This window comes from Rhinatrema bivittatum, chromosome 14, assembly GCF_901001135.1.
Source record: "Rhinatrema bivittatum chromosome 14, aRhiBiv1.1, whole genome shotgun sequence".
Lineage (NCBI taxonomy): Eukaryota > Metazoa > Chordata > Amphibia > Gymnophiona > Rhinatrematidae > Rhinatrema > Rhinatrema bivittatum.
The window spans coordinates 54,337,851-54,356,336 of record NC_042628.1 but is presented as its reverse complement, the minus strand read 5'-3'; positions in this window follow the sequence as shown (position 1 = coordinate 54,356,336).

Genomic DNA, 18,486 nt, shown 5'->3' with positions numbered 1-18,486 from the left:
TGCATTTCGCATTGCAGCCTGCACACTTCCCCATAGCCTACACCAAGACTACTTATATTCTATCTTAACTTGATGGAAGGGCCTTGTCTTGGGCTTCAACGCTGTGGGAACATAAGGATCCAGTCCTGCAGGATATTGAGGGATTTCTAGAATTATTTAAATCTGTTTTTGATGATCCTGCTCGAGTGACTGTTGCTGGGTCTGACCTAGTGGACCTGAAACAAGGCAACTGACCACTGGCTGATTTTGCAATAGAGTTCAAGACTCTTGCTACAGAATTATGCTGGGAAACTAGATGCCTGAAAACTCTCTTCTTCAGAGATCTGAATACCCGCTTGAAGGACGAGCTTGCCGCTCGTGAGACACCTGACTCGCTGGATGAACTAGTGGCTTTGGCTACTAGAATTGACCACTGGCTTCATGATAAGGTGAAAGAACTCAAGCCTACTAAAGGACCGGTTCAGAAGGAGACTCGTGTTAAACTTGCACTTCAGATGGTCCCAGCAATACCTGTTGCCAGTGGAGAAGAATCGATGCAACTTGGTCGCAGTCATTTGACTTCAAAAGAGAGAAGACTTCGGAAGAGGCATGGCCTATGTATGTACTGTGGACAAGCTGGTCACGATGTCCCAACATGCCCTATTTGTCCGGAAAATGGACGGGCCTAAGTCCTGCAGGAGGACTGTACTTAGGCCTTACCACGCCTTCTCCTTCACTCTCTCTACCAGTCTCCTTGACTTGTGGACCGTCTACAATGCAAACTCTTGCCCTTGTGGATTCGGGGGCAGGAGGCAACTTTATACTTCGACGCTTAGTGGAACATTTGAGGATTCCCCTCGTTACATTAGAAGCTCCACTACTCTTGTCATCCATCCATGGAGAGCCTTTGCCCGGCGATATGACTTGTCGCACCGAACCAGTGCCTCTTCGCACCGGAGTCCTCCATATGGAGACAATCCCCTTCTTTGTGTTAGAGAAGGCCATGCACCCTATCGTTCTGGGGTTACCCTGGTTGCAGTTGCATCAGCCTCAATTCGACTGGTCCTCCTTGGAACTCTCCCGCTGGGGCCCAGATTTTCATGGCAGTTGCCTCAAGGAAGTTTCTCCTGTTCTCTGCATGCCTACAACTCCAGTGATGGCAGGACTGTCGCCTCAGTATGCATAATTCAGTGATGTGTATTCCAAAGAAGCTGCTGATATCCTCCCTCCACACAGATCTTATGACTGTGCCATTCGTCTGAAACCAAACACTGAACCTCCTAAAGGATGTGCCTATCCACTCTCTGCAATAGAGAATAAGGCTATGTCCGAGTATATCGAGAAGAATTTACAGAAAAGTTTTATTAGACCTTCAAAGTCACCAGCCAGCGCAGGACTCTTCTTTGTGGGGAAGAAGGACGGAACATTACGTCCTTGTATCGACTATCGAGGTCTGAACGAGATTACGATTAAAGACCGTTACCCCCTGCCTTTAATATCAGAGCTGTTTGACCGGCTTCAGTAGATCAAGATATTTTGGAAACTTGACCTGAAGGGGGCCTACAACTTAGTCCGGATTCGCAGTGGCGACAAGTGGAAAACGGCTTTCAACACTCGAGACGGTCATTTTGAGTACTTAGTAATGCCCTTCAGCCTGTGCAATGTACCCGCTGTGTTCCAGAACATGATGAATGACATTCTGCGGGATTTGTTGTACAAGAGTGTCGTAGTGTACCTAGATGACATTCTGATATTTTCTCAGAATCTGTCTACCCATCTAGAAGATGTCAAGCAAGTTCTACTAAGACTCCGAGAACACTGACTCTACGCCAAGCTATCCAAGTGCGAATTCCATAAAGACTCCATGCCTTTTCTTGGCTACATTGTGTCTAAAGGTGGCTTCCAGATGGATCCCTAAAAATTAGAAAGTATCAAGAATTGATCCCAACCTACCAGCCTGAAGGCCCTGAGACAATTTTTGGGGTTCACCAATTACTACAGAAGTTTTATAAAGAACTATTCTTCTTTAACTGTGCCCTTGACTGCTATGATCCGGAAAGGGGCCATTGCTTCTAATGGTCTGAGGAGGCTATTTCCGTGTTCAAAGGTTTAAAGACTGCCTTTTCCACGGAACCATGCCTACATCATCCGGACCCCAACAAGCCATTCATCATAGAGGCTGACGCTCTGACGTCGGTGTGGGGGCTGTTCTGAGTCAGACTGGAGATTCTAAGTCCTTACGTCCCTGCTCTTTCTTCTCACGATGTTTCTCTCTGGCAGAGAAGAATTATGGGATCGGTGACAAAGAGCTCCTGGCTATTAAGTTGGCATTCGAGGAATGGCGGCTTTGGCTCGAAGGCGCTCAACATCAAATTACCGTGTTTACGGACCACAAGAATCTAGAGTATCTCTGCCATGCGCAACGTCTTAACCAAAGACAAGAATACCAGAGCTGATGCCCTATCATGCTCCTTTCTCTCGGAGGATATTCCGGAAGAGCCACAGCGAGCCACAGAATGAGTAGCGGCTACTCATTCTGTGCTCGCTGGTAAAACCATCGTGCCAAAGCATCTCAGAAAGAAAGTGCTCTATTGGGCGCACAATTCCAAGCTGGCTGGCCATCCTGGTCAACGCCATACCCTGCTGAAGCTACAGAAGTATTGGTGGCCAACTATCAAGGAAGATACACTCTCCTATGTGGCATCTTGTGTCAACTGTGCCAAGCACAAACCTATTTCTGGCCAACCATGGGGATTGCTGCAACCGCTTCCAGCTCCGGAACAGCCCTGGACGCATATCACTACTGATTTTGTAGGTGATCTACCTCTTTCTGGAGGTATGAATACCATCTGGGTCACAGTTGACTGCTTCAGCAAGTTGGCTCACTTCGTGGTGCTACCTGGCTTACCCTCAGCCTTAGAACTTGCGAAGCTCTTCATAGTCCATATCTTTTGCCTCCACGGCCTACAGAAGCACATTGTCTTGGATCGAGGATCACAGTTCACGGCAAGATTCTGGAAGGCCCTGTGCAAACTCTTCAACATCTCTCTAGATTATATATCTGCCTATCATCCTCAATCTAATGGCCAAACAGAACGGATGAATAGGACCCTGAAACAGTTCATTCGGGCCTATGTGGTGAAGGAGTTCAATTTTATGGACGACCGATGAATGAGATAACTGAAAATTTCTAATTAACCACGCCAGCAGTGAAACGCACAGCCATATTGAATGTACTAACATTTGAAACGCACTGACCTGCATTACGCAATTACGTGCTTACGTACTGACATTCAGTGGAACGCACCACCATTTTGTAATAATAATTTGTATTGTATTAATACGATTGCTGCTATGAAATGTCTAACACGTCAATTAAATGACGAAACAATAAACCTGATTATAAGCTACACCTACTTGAAAACCACGCTAGAAAATGCTTGTTCAGCAGTTTGTAGAACGCATGTGTAAAAGATAAGAAGTGTAAAAGGTATAAGAGCCTGCTCCTAAGGGGGCGTGGCATGCAGTTGTACTAAGCCGTTGTCTTAGCTGCATCTTGCTGGCAATAAAAGTCTATCTTTACGGATCAGTTGTCTGGGCCTCCTTTCTGACTAAAAATTAGATGGTTACATTTGGCGAGCCAGCCATGAGGTACCGGGGACGCTATTTTAGCCCCCCAGTTGGTCCGGTAGGTTGGTAGCGGAGCGATCCCCCAGACTTACTTGGTGAGTGGCCACCGCTGAGTTCAGCGATCGGGTTTCTGTGGGGACCATTCCGCAGGACATCTTCCGAGACCTCTGGGCTGGTGATTCGGGAAGAAGGCTTTTTGGACGATCGGAAGCACTTTTCAGGCAAGTATTATGGGAAAAAAGAAATGAGATAAGAAATAAGATAAGAAACCAGAATTAGAGACAAGTACAGCTAAATTACCAGCTAAATTATCAGCCGATCCGTTATTAAGAAGGATCGAGGGAGCCTTGATCAAGCTCCGCGTGGTGGCTAGTAGGAATCCTGCTCTGAAGACCCCACGATAGTGAAGAAGAGAAGAGAAAAATTTTTCAGTCAGTTTGGGAACAGGTTTCTTGTTGTGTGAAAGAGAGTGAATGGCCTCGCAGTTCTAGGCCGGGCGACCGCGTTCTAGTCGAGGCGAGTGTGATCCTTTTGTGTCTGGCGGATATGGACCCCTTACCTATCCGCTATCCCTTCCCTCCTTTGTCTGTGCCTCTATCCTAAGATGGGTGGGGGAGGTTCTACTCCACTAAAATCCATGACAGAGCACTTCAGTGAAGCGTTCGATAGGCATGCATGCACAAAGCCTGGCATGATTCAGCGGTGTGTGTATAGGTGGCCAAGTTTATGTGTTAACTGGCCACCGAAAGGAACCTTTGATTTCCCAACGGCATCGAGGGTCCGGATCGTAGTAACAACAGAAGGCAAGCCAGGATACCCCGATGATATACCGTATATTAATGCCTGGATTGCAGTCATTCTGGATCCACCGTCATGGGCACGAAAATTAGTGGAAGGGGCCGCCCTTGTAATGGTGGCGCACATACAAAAAACGAGTAGCCGGAAGTCCCCAAACCAGAAGAGAAAGGAGAAGCCGGCCATCTTGAATTCGGAAGATGACACGTCATCGGCGGCGGCCATATTTGTAGTACAAAAGGATAATGCAAGTCAAGAAAAAAAAGTTAAATCGCTGCCACTCATAGCGGAGCCCATATTAACAGATGAACCAGAAATTCCGGCACCGCCACCGTACGTTCCAATCTACCCACCATTGCCACCATTACAACCACTCCCGGCTTATGAACAAGCCGAGTCAGTACCTAGTACATCTCAAGAAACAAAAGAAGAATTTAAAGCGGCCAAAGTCGAAAAGGAGGCAGAACCTTCCGTTTCAGACGGTACCCGTAGCAAAACGCAAGCCGCAAGTCTACAGTTACCAATTAGAGAAACTGCAACTGTAGTGCCGGTGACACCTGCGGAAAATAATGAATATCGCACTACACAAACTATAAGGTTATTTACATATGTGCCTTTTACATCCAGTGATCTTTTCAATTGGAAACAACTTGTTCCCTCATATACCGAAAAGCCGGAGCAAATGATTTCCTATCCGGAATTATTACTGCTCATAATCCTAATTGGGCAGATATTCGCCATCTAACTTCTATCCTCTTTACTACCGAACAACGAAGACAAATACAACAGAACATGGAAGAAGCAGCCAGAGAAGGAGCCGGGTCAGACGGCGACCCGGAGGAGGCAGTGAGAAATCTCGCACCACTCACAGACCCCCACTGGGATTACCAGACCACCGGAGGACGAGAGCGCATTGCGGCCTACCAAAAAGCCTTTCTAGAAGCTTTGAAGAAAGGGAAAAAGAAAATTGTTAACATGAGTAAGATACAGGATGTGTTACAGAAGAAAGATGAAACTCCCAGAGATTTCCTTGAGCGTTTAATGGATGCATACCGCAAATACAGCCCATTTGACCCAGAAGATTCGAAAAATCATTCTATCCTAGTCATGAGTTTTGTAGGACAATCATACCCTGATATACGTCGGAAGCTCCAGAAAACAGAAGCATTTGAGGAACTGACTATTAGTCAATTGAAAATCATGGCAGATAAAGTTTATGGGAACAGAGAAATGGAAGAAGAAAAGAAGGATAAAAAAGAAAGTGGTAGAAGGATGAAAGAAAGTGTTAGTCTGTTAGCCGCAGCGATGGAAGAGACCAACTTTGGTAACCAAGCCAGGTATTACCAAGGATATCCTGGATATAGAGGCAGAGGCAGATCGCCATTTAGGGCACTGCATAGAGGAAGATCGTTCAGAGGAGGATCGTTCAGAGGAGGATCGTTTAGAGGAGGAAGAGTGCCTCTAGGGGCAAATCAATGCGCATACTGTAAACAAGAAGGACATTGGAAGTCTGATTGTCCGGAGACCGATCCACCGAGAGGAGAAGGATCTGGTCCTTCAAAATCACAAGAGACCGAGTGGCAAATGGCATTGGGCGAAATGTCGGAGGATGAGAGTGATGATATAGGACGGGACTCTTGACTAGGCAAGGAAATACTCCCCCTTGACCCTCTGGTAGAGATAAGGGTTGGAACAAAAACATTTAAAGGACTATTGGATTCTGGAGCACAGCAATCCGTCATGACAACCGCAATAACTGTTCCTACATCAAAAAGTATTTCCATCGTAGGGGCCTCTGGCAAACCGCTAGCAGCCCCTATCCTTCAAAATAGACAGGTACAAGTAGGAGGACAAGTAGTAACTCACCAATTTCTATATGTTCCAGGGTGTCCAGTGCCTCTAATTGGTAGAGATCTTCTCTGCAAGTTAAGAGCCAATTTGCAATTCGAATCAAATGGGGAAATTAAAGCTTCTTTTGCTGACAATCCAGTTTCTTTAATTTGTCCTCTCCAAGAAGAATGGAGACTACACCTGCCTGTTGTTGAAAAACCTATTGAGCATCGGTATGCAGCAAACACTCCTCTTAATGAAAAGCGAAGGATGTTAATGGACAGTGTACCCCAGGTATGGTCTGAAAACAATCCAGGAGGACTAGCCACCGACGCCATTCCTATATGGATTGAACAGAAAGAAAATGCACAGGTCATAAACCAACCTCAATACACTATTCCTTACATGGCCAGGCAAGGAATACAAGTGCATCTGCAGAGACTATTCGACCTGAGTATTCTGCGATGTATTCGATCTGCTTGGAACACCCCTCTATTACCAGTCAAGAAGCCAGGGACCAACGATTATCGACCAGTACAAGATTTAAGAAAAGTAAACAATCAAGTGGCAGACCTGGTAGCCCTTGTGCCTAATCCATATTCAATCCTGGCTCAAGTTTCTCCAAAATGCAAATGGTACAGTGTTATTGATCTCAAAGACGCTTTCTTCTCCGTTCCAATAGCGGAGGAATGCCAGAAAATCTTTGCATTTACATGGGAGAATGCTCATACTGGGATAAAACAACAGTATACATGGACTCGTTTGCCCCAAGGATTCAAGCATTCACCTACTCTGTTTGCAGAACAGCTGGCCAAAGACTTAAAAGGATACCAAGAGAAACACGGGCCAATTGTACAATATGTAGATGATCTTTTGCTCTTTCAAGAAACGTATCGTGAGTGTGCACTAGCAACCCATTCCTTATTAAAGACTTTGTATTTGAAAGGGTACCGTGCAAGTAAAAAGAAAGCGCAAATCTGTGAACTAGAAGTGGAGTATTTGGGCTTTCAAATACGTGAGGGCACCCGTTGTCTGGGAATTTCCCGGACCAGCGCTATAAGAGCTCAACCTACACCGACCTGTAAGAAAGAACTTCGTGCATTCCTAGGAGCCGCAGGATACTGTAGACTTTGGATTGCCAACTACGCAATTCTAGCTCAACCATTATATGATAAGCTGTGAGGGAAAGAACCAGAATCATATCCCTTACAGTGGGAGGGACATGAACTAGCAAGTCTACATCAATTGAAAGAAGCCTTGATCTCACCCCCTGCTCTGGGACTACCTGATGTAACAAAACCATTTCATCTGTTTATCGATGAGAAAAAAGGCATGGCCATTGGAGTATTAACTCAAACTCTAGGATCTTGGGAACGACCTGTTGCATATTTGTCAAAAGGAATGGACAATGTTGCTAAAGGATGGCCCGGCTGCCTTCGGAGCATTGCTGCTGCATGCTTACTGATCCCCGAAGCTGTTAAGCTAACATTTGGGCAGATTCTGCAAATAACAACTCCACACACTATCCAAGGACTACTTGAAACCCATGGACCAAAATGGATGACAAATTCGCGTCTTGTCAAATATCAAGCTCTGTTATGTGAAACTCCTGAAATTCAAATACAAGACAGTAAAAATTTGAATCCAGCTACTCTAATGCCAGCCCCTGAACCTATAACCCACAATTGTGAAGAAGTCATGGCCACAGTACATTCCAGTCGACCAGATCTGAGAGATCAACCTTGGCAAGGTGCTTGGACTTTATTCACTGATGGAAGTAGCCAAGTAATCAATGGAGTACGAGTTGCCGGGTATGCTGTAGTCTCAGAGGATGAGATCATTGAATTCGAACCCTTGCCTCCAGGAACATCCGCACAAAAAGCTGGACTAATTGCCCTCACTCGAGCACTGCAAATAGCAGAAGGACAAGTTGTGAATATTTATACAGACTCTAAATATGCTTTCCTTACCATTCAAGTGCACGGGGCCTTATACAAGGAGCGAGGATTTCTAACCGCAGAAGGAAAACAACTAACAAGTGCACCAGAGGTACATGAATTACTAAGTGCTGTCTGGTTACCTCGCAAAGTGGCTGTAATGCACTGCAAAGCCCATACAAAAATGTCTGATCCAATAGCGCAAGGAAATCAAAGAGCAGACCGTGCAGCAAAAGCGGCAGCACAGGAATCATTTCAAGCCAAAACGACAACATGCCCTCTCCTACAATTTCCAGGTGAAGTACCTATCTATACAACAGAAGAGAATGAATGGGCACAAAGTGAAAATTTCCACCAACAGAATGGATGGTGGATCATACAAGATGGAAGAATATGGATCCCTGAAACCATTGCTTGGACAATTGTTAAAGAAGCACATAGTAATACACACCTCGGACGTGATTCATTGGCAAAACTCCTGCAAAAAACGTACTACATTAATAGAATCACTCAATTGACAAAACATGCAAGTAATCAGTGTGTTACATGTGCGAAGAATAATCCTCGGAATGGACCTGGCCCTGCTCCCGGGCATGTTCTCCGCGGAACTATACCATTCCAAGTCTGTCAGATTGATTTCACTCACATGATTCCGTCAAAAGGCTACAAAGCCATGCTGGTAGCGGTCTGCACTTACACCGGGTGGATTGAAGCTATACCCACACGGACAGAAACAACTAAAGAAGTAGTCAGCCTACTTCTAAATCAAATCCTGCCACGATATGGACTACCAAGACAGATTAATTCAGACAATGGACCAGCCTTCACTAGTGAAGTCACTCAGCAATTAAGCAAAATTCTGGGTCTCCAGTGGCATCTGCACTGCACGTGGCATCCACAGAGTAGTGGACTAGTTGAATGTGCTAACAGAACTTTGAAAAGTCAGTTAGCCAAATTATGCCAAGAGACCAAAACCAAGTGGCCAGATATTTTACCATTAGCCCTGTTACATATTCGATGCCTTCCACAAAAATCCGGTCTAACACCTTATGAGATGATGTATGCAAGACCACCACCACTTCCATCATTTCCTGAGTCACTGCAGATTCAAGGAGAAATGGTGCTCAGCAAGCAGCTAAAAGGATTATACGATACCATGGAAGCAATTCGCAAGTACACCTGTGAGACAGAGCCACTAATTTTAATCACGCCCACACATCAATTCCAGGTGGAAGACTCTGTGTGGGTCAAAGAATGGGATGAATCTGATTTCCTCAAACCTCACTGGAAAGGACCATACACCATTTTACTAACCACACCCACTGCTGTAAAAGTCTCAGGATGCCCTACTTGGATCCACTGGACCCGCATCAAACCTGCAGCTAAAACTTGGCACGTCTCCAGGACTGGAGACACTACATTGAGATTCATCAGAAATACATCCTGATCTAACATTGAGTAACAGATTAATACAGTCCTAAGACAATTAATAACCTGTTTGTTTCTTTCCTCTTCCACAGGCATCATAGCACATGATTTCAGCACTCTGGAAGTGGGCCGTCAGTGCTCTCATAGTTACCGCCTTGACTATCATATGCCCCTCCAACAGTGATTGGAAATGGTTCATAGATATTATCTACATCATCATCTCTGCTCAGCTGTGGCTCATTTATATCTTCATGACAGAGTTCTACGGTTCTTAATGATACTCCTGTGTACTTTACCAAAATCTTCTCACTCATCATTAAGCCAGAATTGTACCGAATGTATCAAACAGGTACGCACTACAACTGAAGATGGATATCAGCTGGTGTTCACAATCATACATCAATCCCAACCGCCACCGTCATGCACCGAGAAACCGGCTTGCTCTTTAAATACTACTCAAGGGCATCAATCTTTCCATCGATGCATTTTGGACAACAAGATCATCTGCCATTCACCTACTACTCCCAAGTATTACAACGTGACACTTACCACTGGGTTGCCTAAAGCCTATCCTTCCGATATCATACCAGATGGAAAAGGAATCCTGTACTATATCAATTCGACAAAGGTCCTGATAGGAGGGCCTCCCAGTGTCATCCTCATTTTCAATGCCTGCTCAGCTCTTGACAGACATCCAAATGCTGTACATTGCGGATCTCAATCATGGAAAAAAGCTTATACTTTCAACCACAAGTATCTTTGTCCCTATGATCGATCTCACAATCCCTCCAAATGGTTACCTTGCGCTGGAGACAAAAAGCTTTCTGGTTGGAGCTTGGTGTGTGACTATACTGGAGGAGGATACCCAGGATGCCCAGGAGTGGGCAGACTAACTAAAGGGACTGGAAACCTTGTTACCTTAGAATGGCCAATCAGGACGGAAGGATCCCCCTGGCAGGATACTTGGGGTTTCGGGATTGATGGAACCGGAGGGGATCCCATGACGTACTTAACCATTACCCAGCGACGGGAAAAGCCACGCCTCACGCTCCACCAGACCACTGTGGTGGGATATCAATCCTTCTTTGATGAAATCTCCCAACTCGACGAGGAACTTAAGAAACATGCCATCTCTCATCAAGCAAAAAATATGTTCATAAATTTGGCTGAAAATATAGCATTATCCTTGGAAGTGAAAAATTGCTTTGTCTGTGGTGGTACCAACATTGGAGAACAATGGCCATGGGAGGCTAAAGAGATTTTCCAGACTGACTTAGATGCCACGAATACCACCACAACCTACAATCGAAAACATAATCCTTATGAATGGGCTCTTCAAACCGATGTTATTGGAAGACAATGTCTATCACGACAATTCTCTAAATTATACACAGTGCCCATCGGAAATTCCCCATGCACAGGAGTCCTTACTGTGATGGAGAGCAATCATACATGGTGGCAAACAGAAAATCAGACCATACCTACCCCTTTTTGGACTGAGTCCAGGTTGAATGCTACATGGAAAGCAGCCGGACAACAAGTAACTCAATTTATAGCCCCTGATGGATACTATTTTGTATGTGGACGAAGGGCTTATGAGCAGTTACCTTATAAATGGTATGGCACCTGTTTCCTCGCAACCATACGTCCTAGTTTCTTCCTACTACCAGTCACAGCAGGTGAGACACTAGGTGTGCCTGTATATAGCCCCATGAAACCAAGCAGAAGGCGAAGAGCTCATAAAGTTTCCATTGGAGATTGGTCGGATCGAGAATGGCCTCCTGAACGGATTGTAGAGTACTATGGTCCAGGCACCTGGGCAGAGGATGGTTCATATGGATATAGAACACCCGTGTACATGAATAATCGTATCATCCGACTTCAAGCAGTTCTTGAATTCCTCACCAATGATTCGGCACTTGCTCTCAATATCCTAGCTAAGCAAAATACCAAGCTAATTACTGCTGTATACCAGAACCGACTGGCCTTGGATTATCTCCTTGCTCAGGAGGGTGGGGTGTGTGGGAAATTTAACCTTTCCAATTGTTGTTTACAGATTGATGACAAAAGCAAGGTCATCGAGGAAATCACAGACCGCATGGTGCGATTGGCTCATGTTCCTGTGCAGACCTGGTCCGGGGCCCTTGATTGGACAGCCTCCTTGCCTACCTGGCTTTCATCTATTCCAGGACTCAAAGAACTCTTATTTCCTTTGTTATTTTTCTTACTTTCTTGTGCTCTTCTCCCTCTTTGCTTCCCTCTCTTACTCAGGAGCCTATCTACTATGATGGAGAGAATTGCTGACCGACGGGCTGCAGCCCAAATCATGATGCTGAACCAGTACACTTCCATCTCTTCAATTCCATCCTATGATTCGTCGTCGGAATCAGAAGATGAATCCTCTGTGTACTATGACACTAATCTTTAATGCAATTAACACGCAAGGCCACCATGTTTGCTAGGGTTAAGTCCGGCTACAAAGGAGGTTGAAGCCAATAGGGCCTATCCGTCTCAAACCCGGTGAAGAAAACAACGACCTAGCAAATATTTTAGGGCCTACACCAAGTTACTATGACACTAATTGTTGTTTGTCTTTTCAGCTACCTCACAGATGAAGGTGATACTTGCGCCTTCTGAAAGAAGTTGAAGTATCAAAGGGGGGAATGAAGGAGTTCAATTTTATGGACGACCGATGAATGAGATAACTGAAAATTTCTAATTAACCACGCCAGCAGTGAAACGCACAGCCATATTGAATGTACTAACATTTGAAACGCACTGACCTGCATTACGCAATTACGTGCTTACGTACTGACATTCAGTGGAACGCACCACCATTTTGTAATAATAATTTGTATTGTATTAATACGATTGCTGCTATGAAATGTCTAACACGTCAATTAAATGACGAAACAATAAACCTGATTATAAGCTACACCTACTTGAAAACCACGCTAGAAAATGCTTGTTCAGCAGTTTGTAGAACGCATGTGTAAAAGATAAGAAGTGTAAAAGGTATAAGAGCCTGCTCCTAAGGGGGCGTGGCATGCAGTTGTACTAAGCCGTTGTCTTAGCTGCATCTTGCTGGCAATAAAAGTCTATCTTTACGGATCAGTTGTCTGGGCCTCCTTTCTGACTAAAAATTAGACGGTGATATTCCGGAAGAGCCACAGCACATAATCAACCCGAAGAAAGTCGTCTTAGCGGCTACTCATTCTGTGCTCGCTGGTAAAACCATCGTGCCAAAGCATCTCAGAAAGAAAGTGCTCTATTGGGCGCACAATTCCAAGCTGGCTGGCCATCCTGGTCAACGCCATACCCTGCTGAAGCTACAGAAGTATTGGTGGCCAACTATCAAGGAAGATACACTCTCCTATGTGGCATCTTGTGTCAACTGTGCCAAGCACAAACCTATTTCTGGCCAACCATGGGGATTGCTGCAACCGCTTCCAGCTCCGGAACAGCCCTGGACGCATATCACTACTGATTTTGTAGGTGATCTACCTCTTTCTGGAGGTATGAATACCATCTGGGTCACAGTTGACTGCTTCAGCAAGTTGGCTCACTTCGTGGTGCTACCTGGCTTACCCTCAGCCTTAGAACTTGCGAAGCTCTTCATAGTCCATATCTTTTGCCTCCACGGCCTACCGAAGCACATTGTCTTGGATCGAGGATCACAGTTCACGGCAAGATTCTGGAAGGCCCTGTGCAAACTCTTCAACATCTCTCTAGATTATATATCTGCCTATCATCCTCAATCTAATGGCCAAACAGAACGGATGAATAGGACCCTGAAACAGTTCATTCGGGCCTATGTGGGTTGCCGTTATTATAACTGGGCTGAAATGTTACCATGGGCTGAATTCTCCATTAATTCTCATCCAGCAACATCAACTGGATCAACACCATTTAAAGTGGTATATGAATGTTCCCCATCACCGCTACTTCCTATTCATCCGTTCTGTTTGGCCATTAGATTGATGTCCCCAGCAGTGACGTCCCCAGCAGCTCAATCCACTGCTGAAGAAATCCATCAATTATGGACTCAGACGAAAGCAATGCTACTCAAAGTGAGTGATCGAGCCAAAAGGTTTTATGATGCTCATCATTCCAAAGCGCCTGTCTTTCAACCTGGTGACAAAGTCTGGCTATCTTCTAAGCACCTTAGACTGAAGTTACCCTCCTCTCGATTTGCTCCTCACTACCTTGGACCATTTCCAATCCTCCGATGTCTTGGCAATGTTACCTACAGTCTAAAGTTACCACCTGGATTGAACATCCATAACGCTTTTCATGTTTCACTTCTGTAACCACTCATCATCAGTGAATTATCTTCCAAATCACAGGAACCATCTTCTATCAATGCAGAATATGACCTAGAATACAAGGTCGAAGCCATTCTTGATGTCTGCAAACGAGGCAAACCCTGGGAATACCTTCTCTCTTGGGAAAGTTTTGGCCCCGAAGAAATTTCTTGGGAACCTCTGGCTAATATCCTTGACAAAGAGATGCTCCAGCAATTTCATCTGTCACATCCTTGGAAACCAAAACCTGGTACCCACAGAGGAGATGGCCCTTTGAAGGGGGGTACTGTTGCAACCGTCCCTTCCCGATACCTTCACTCCACCTACCTTTCTTTCTCTGCACTTCCTCTTGCTGTGGATGGACGCCTGGCTGCCGCGGCGTCTGCCTGTTATCCTCTCTAGCGTCCCCGGACTGGCTTGGGCGCTGCCTCCCGCCATGCTCTGCTGGTACCTTAGGGCGCGCGCGCTGTGCAGCCCTCACTCTTATTTCCTTCTTGGCGTGAACCTCAGGGGTGTCCCCCTGTGATCACGTCACGCTGCCCGGATATTCAAAGCCTACGATGTTTGAGTTAGCAAGGGGATTCTTACGGATGGGATTCACTCTCTGTACCCAGCTACTCTGCATTTCCAATTTCCCATTGGACTCTTAATGCTAACGGGGTACCCGCTCCTCGGGGGCCTCACTTGCTTTTCAGGTCACTATCAGGAAACTGGTACTCGCTCCTCGAGGGCCCATGTTCCCTGATCTGCTGCCTGCTCCTACCTTCTCTTCTGCCTGGAAGGATTCGCTATCTTCAACATCTAGTGAGTACTACCATCTTCACCTCAGAGCTGTTCCCTGGAACTAGGTACTTGCTCCTCGAGGGCCTGCCTCCATTCCAGCCCTAGTACCATCTCCTACATGGAACCGCTGTGTGAGTACCTTACCTTCAAGTCTCTCAGCTCTCAGGGATCAGGTACTCACTCCTCGAGGGCCTGCTCTCCCTATCCTGGGGTTCTCCATACTGGGGCTTTGTGCATATTCCACTGTACTCATTATTCTCAGTTCTTTCCACTACAGCATTGCTACCGGAGGAGTAGCTGTTCCGGCGCCTGAGAGATACTAGCCCAGCCGGGCTACTTCTACTGCTCACTACTGCCACCTCTGGTGGCTTAATCACATTGTCTAATAAAAGATCAATCTCTGTGTTTGTGTGTCCTGAGCTGAGCTTGACCTGTGGCCCCTCATGGGCCCCCCCCCGTGGGCGTGGTCAGCTGCCACAGTGTCCAAGGGTCCACCCAAACCTCACTAATTATCACACCTAGCGCTCCCTAACAGAATGCAAGGCCATGTGTCCTATGAACGTGCTCCTGTGATGGGGCTTGCCTTGTTCCTGGAGTCCTGCTACAGAGTCTTCATCCCAAGTTTGTTTCTGAACTTGTATTTGAACCCCAAAAAAATTTTTTTTGGTTCGGGACTTCCTTCTCACGACCTGTTGGAGGCGCCAACTGTCTGGATTCCATGATCTGCAGGAGGCGCCTGTGTCCAGACATTCTTTCCCACCATTTTTCCAGGTTGGGGTTTTACGACCTGCAGGAGGCGCCTGCACTCTACCTGTCTTGCTTGTCCAGCCTGTTCCCACCCTGGATTCCCTCCCGGGTCTTTCTTGAAGTTCCAGTGTTTCTTTGCTTTGTTTCCTTGCTTCGTGCTTGTTTGTTCCTTGCTCCGTGCTTGCTTTTGTTCCTTGTTTTGTTCATTTATTCCTAGTTTATTCCTTGTTTTATTCGTTTGTTCCTTGTGCCGTTTGTTTTCTTGTGCCATTTGTTCCCTTGTCTTGTGCTGTTTGTTCCCTTGTTTTGTCATTTCCTTGTTTTGTTGTTTCTTGTTCCATGTCTGCAGTTTCTTGTACTTGCTTCGCTCCAGTGCCCGGAAATTCCAGCTTCCATTCTTGGACCCTTGATTTCCCCCTGACGGTATGGACTAATACCTTCGTCCCCTCTAAGCTGTTGATAAGAGGCTTGAGGAGAGTGTCTTTGAGGAGGGGGTACTGTTGTGAAACTGCTTGCGGGCCGTGCCGCAAGCAGCCTCTCACCTCTTCTGCTCCATTGCCTTCTCCCCGACACGGCCGGGAAGCCGTTGAAGCTCTTGCCACTGACCTTTCACCACTCCTTTGAAGCCCGAGTCGCTGCGTCCTGGACCACCTATGCGGTCGGGTGACCGCCGAGCTTCTGCCGCCCTTTCGCGGCCGGAAGGACGCCGCTGCTGCTTTTTCCAAGCGGCCTGGAGGCCGCCGCTACTGCCAGGCTGCCATGGCCTGGACTGCCACGGATTTATTCTGCACCAGCAGGGAGCCACCAGCACCTATCTGAGGACCTGTCCTGCGGCCTGGGGCCACCCCTGAACTATCCCTTGTGGCACAGATGCTGCCAATTGTCTGCCCCTGCTCCTGCCTGCCTCTAGGCGCGTGGCCGCACCTCTTCTTTACATTTAAAGGGCCCTCAGCCAGATTTGCCCCAGTCCCCACCTGATGACTTCATGCTGGGCGTCTTCTGTTCCAGCCCTATAAAAGGGCTTCATCTTCAGTCCAGTTTTTGCCTTGCATCGGAGTTCCTTGTCCCTGGAAGTCCCTTCTTCCAGCACTCCGTCAGGTCTTCGTTCTTCGTTGGAGCTCCATGTCCTGTTTTGGTTCCTGAGTCTTCATTGCTTGTCGTGATATTCCGTCACCAAGTTCTGATGTTCTGTTCTGAGTCCTGATGTTCCACGTCTTGATGTTCTGAGGTTCTGCTCCTCCATTGCTTGTTACAAGTCCAGACGTCCTGATGTTCTCGAGTCCTGATGTTCCATGTCCTGATGTTCCAAGGTTCCGCTCTTCCTTGCCTTTTCCAAGTCCTGAGTACCGAGTCCTCATCTGTGTCTCCCTAGTGCTCAGAGTTCCTCCAAGTCTCATGACCTTCCAGCTCCTCGAGTCCTCCAGATGATCTCCTGTTTGTAAATCCATTTCGTCCGATTCCTGTTCTCGGTCATTGGAGCCTCGTTATGGTTGGATCCCCTTCATGTGCTTGTCCCATTCTCTGCATGGTCCGTGACTAATCCTCTTCAGGTTGTGTAGGGCGCACAGTGGGACAGGGTGGTCCATGACCAGCCCCATGGGTCCGCCCTTTGGTGGGCTGTGTAGGGCGTTATGAGAGATGGTGCCTGTAGGAACCTTCCAAGTCTACGTCCGAGCTTCCATGTTCCAAGTCTACATCCGAGTCTTCCATGATCCAAGGCCTCCGTCTGCCCTTGTCCTCTGTCCGGCCTGCTGCTTCTTGCCGTTACCCAGCAGCAGGTCCAAAAGGGCTTGGAATGGTCGGAGGACCATTCAATGACCACCACTGCGTTGTTGGTCTTCCTGAAGCGTGCAGGTCTGGTAGAGGGTCAGAACCTTCAGTCTCCACCCATGCTTGGACACGCCTCGCCTACCTCGGTGCTGCCTTGGAGTCCTCTGGGGTCATGCCGAGGCCCAAGGGCACACAATCCCCACGGAAATGGGACAACTCTCCAAGCACTCCCTAACAGAACCTCAGGCTACAGAGGCATCTGTAACAGAGGCATCTGTAAACACAGCCTAACATATAATGATTGCCCTGAACAGCAAGATTTTAACAGAACAAAGGATTATCTCTAAAGAGTGATGGTAAAAAGGCCCCAACCTGGAGAACTAGTCAGGGTAACTTAGGGATAATTTATCATGCTGTTGACATGACAACCTAAGTAAACGATACTCCAGGTGGTCACCTAGTACTGACCTAGTACTGTATTGTATTTTACTTTACATATAAAAGAAGGATCAGTTTATATATAAGAACATAAGAACATAAGAAAATGCCATACTGGGTCAGACCAAGGGTCCATCAAGCCCAGCATCCTGTTTCCAACAGTGGCCAATCCAGGCCATAAGAACCTGGCAAGTACCCAAAAACTAAGTCTATTCCATGTTACCATTGCTAATGGCAGTGGCTATTCTCTAAGTGAACTTAATAGCAGGTAATGGACTTCTCCTCCAAGAAACTTATCCAATCCTTTTTTAAACACAGCTATACTAACTGCATTAACCACATCCTCTGGTAACAAATTCCAGAGTTTAATTGTGCGGTGAGTGAAAAAACTTTCTCCGATTAGTTTAAATGTGCCACATGCTAACTTCATGGAGTACCCCCTAGTCTTTCTATTATTTGAAAGAGTAAATAACCAATTCACATCTACCTGTTCTAGACCTCTCATGATTTTAAACACCTCCATCATATCCCCCCTCAGTCGTCTTTTCTCCAAGCTGAAAAGTCCTAACCTCTTTAGTCTTTCCTCATAGGGGAGTTGTTGCATTCCCCTTATCATTTTGGTAGCCCTTCTCTGTACCTTCTCCATCACAATTATATCTTTTTTGAGATGCGGCGACCAGAATTATACACAGTATTCAAGGTGCGGTCTCACCATGGAGCGATACAGAGGCATTATGACATTTTCCGTTTTATTCACTATTCCCTTTCTAATAATTCCCAACATTCTGTTTGCTTTTTTGACTGCCACAGCACACTGAACTGATGATTTCAATGTGTTATTGTTG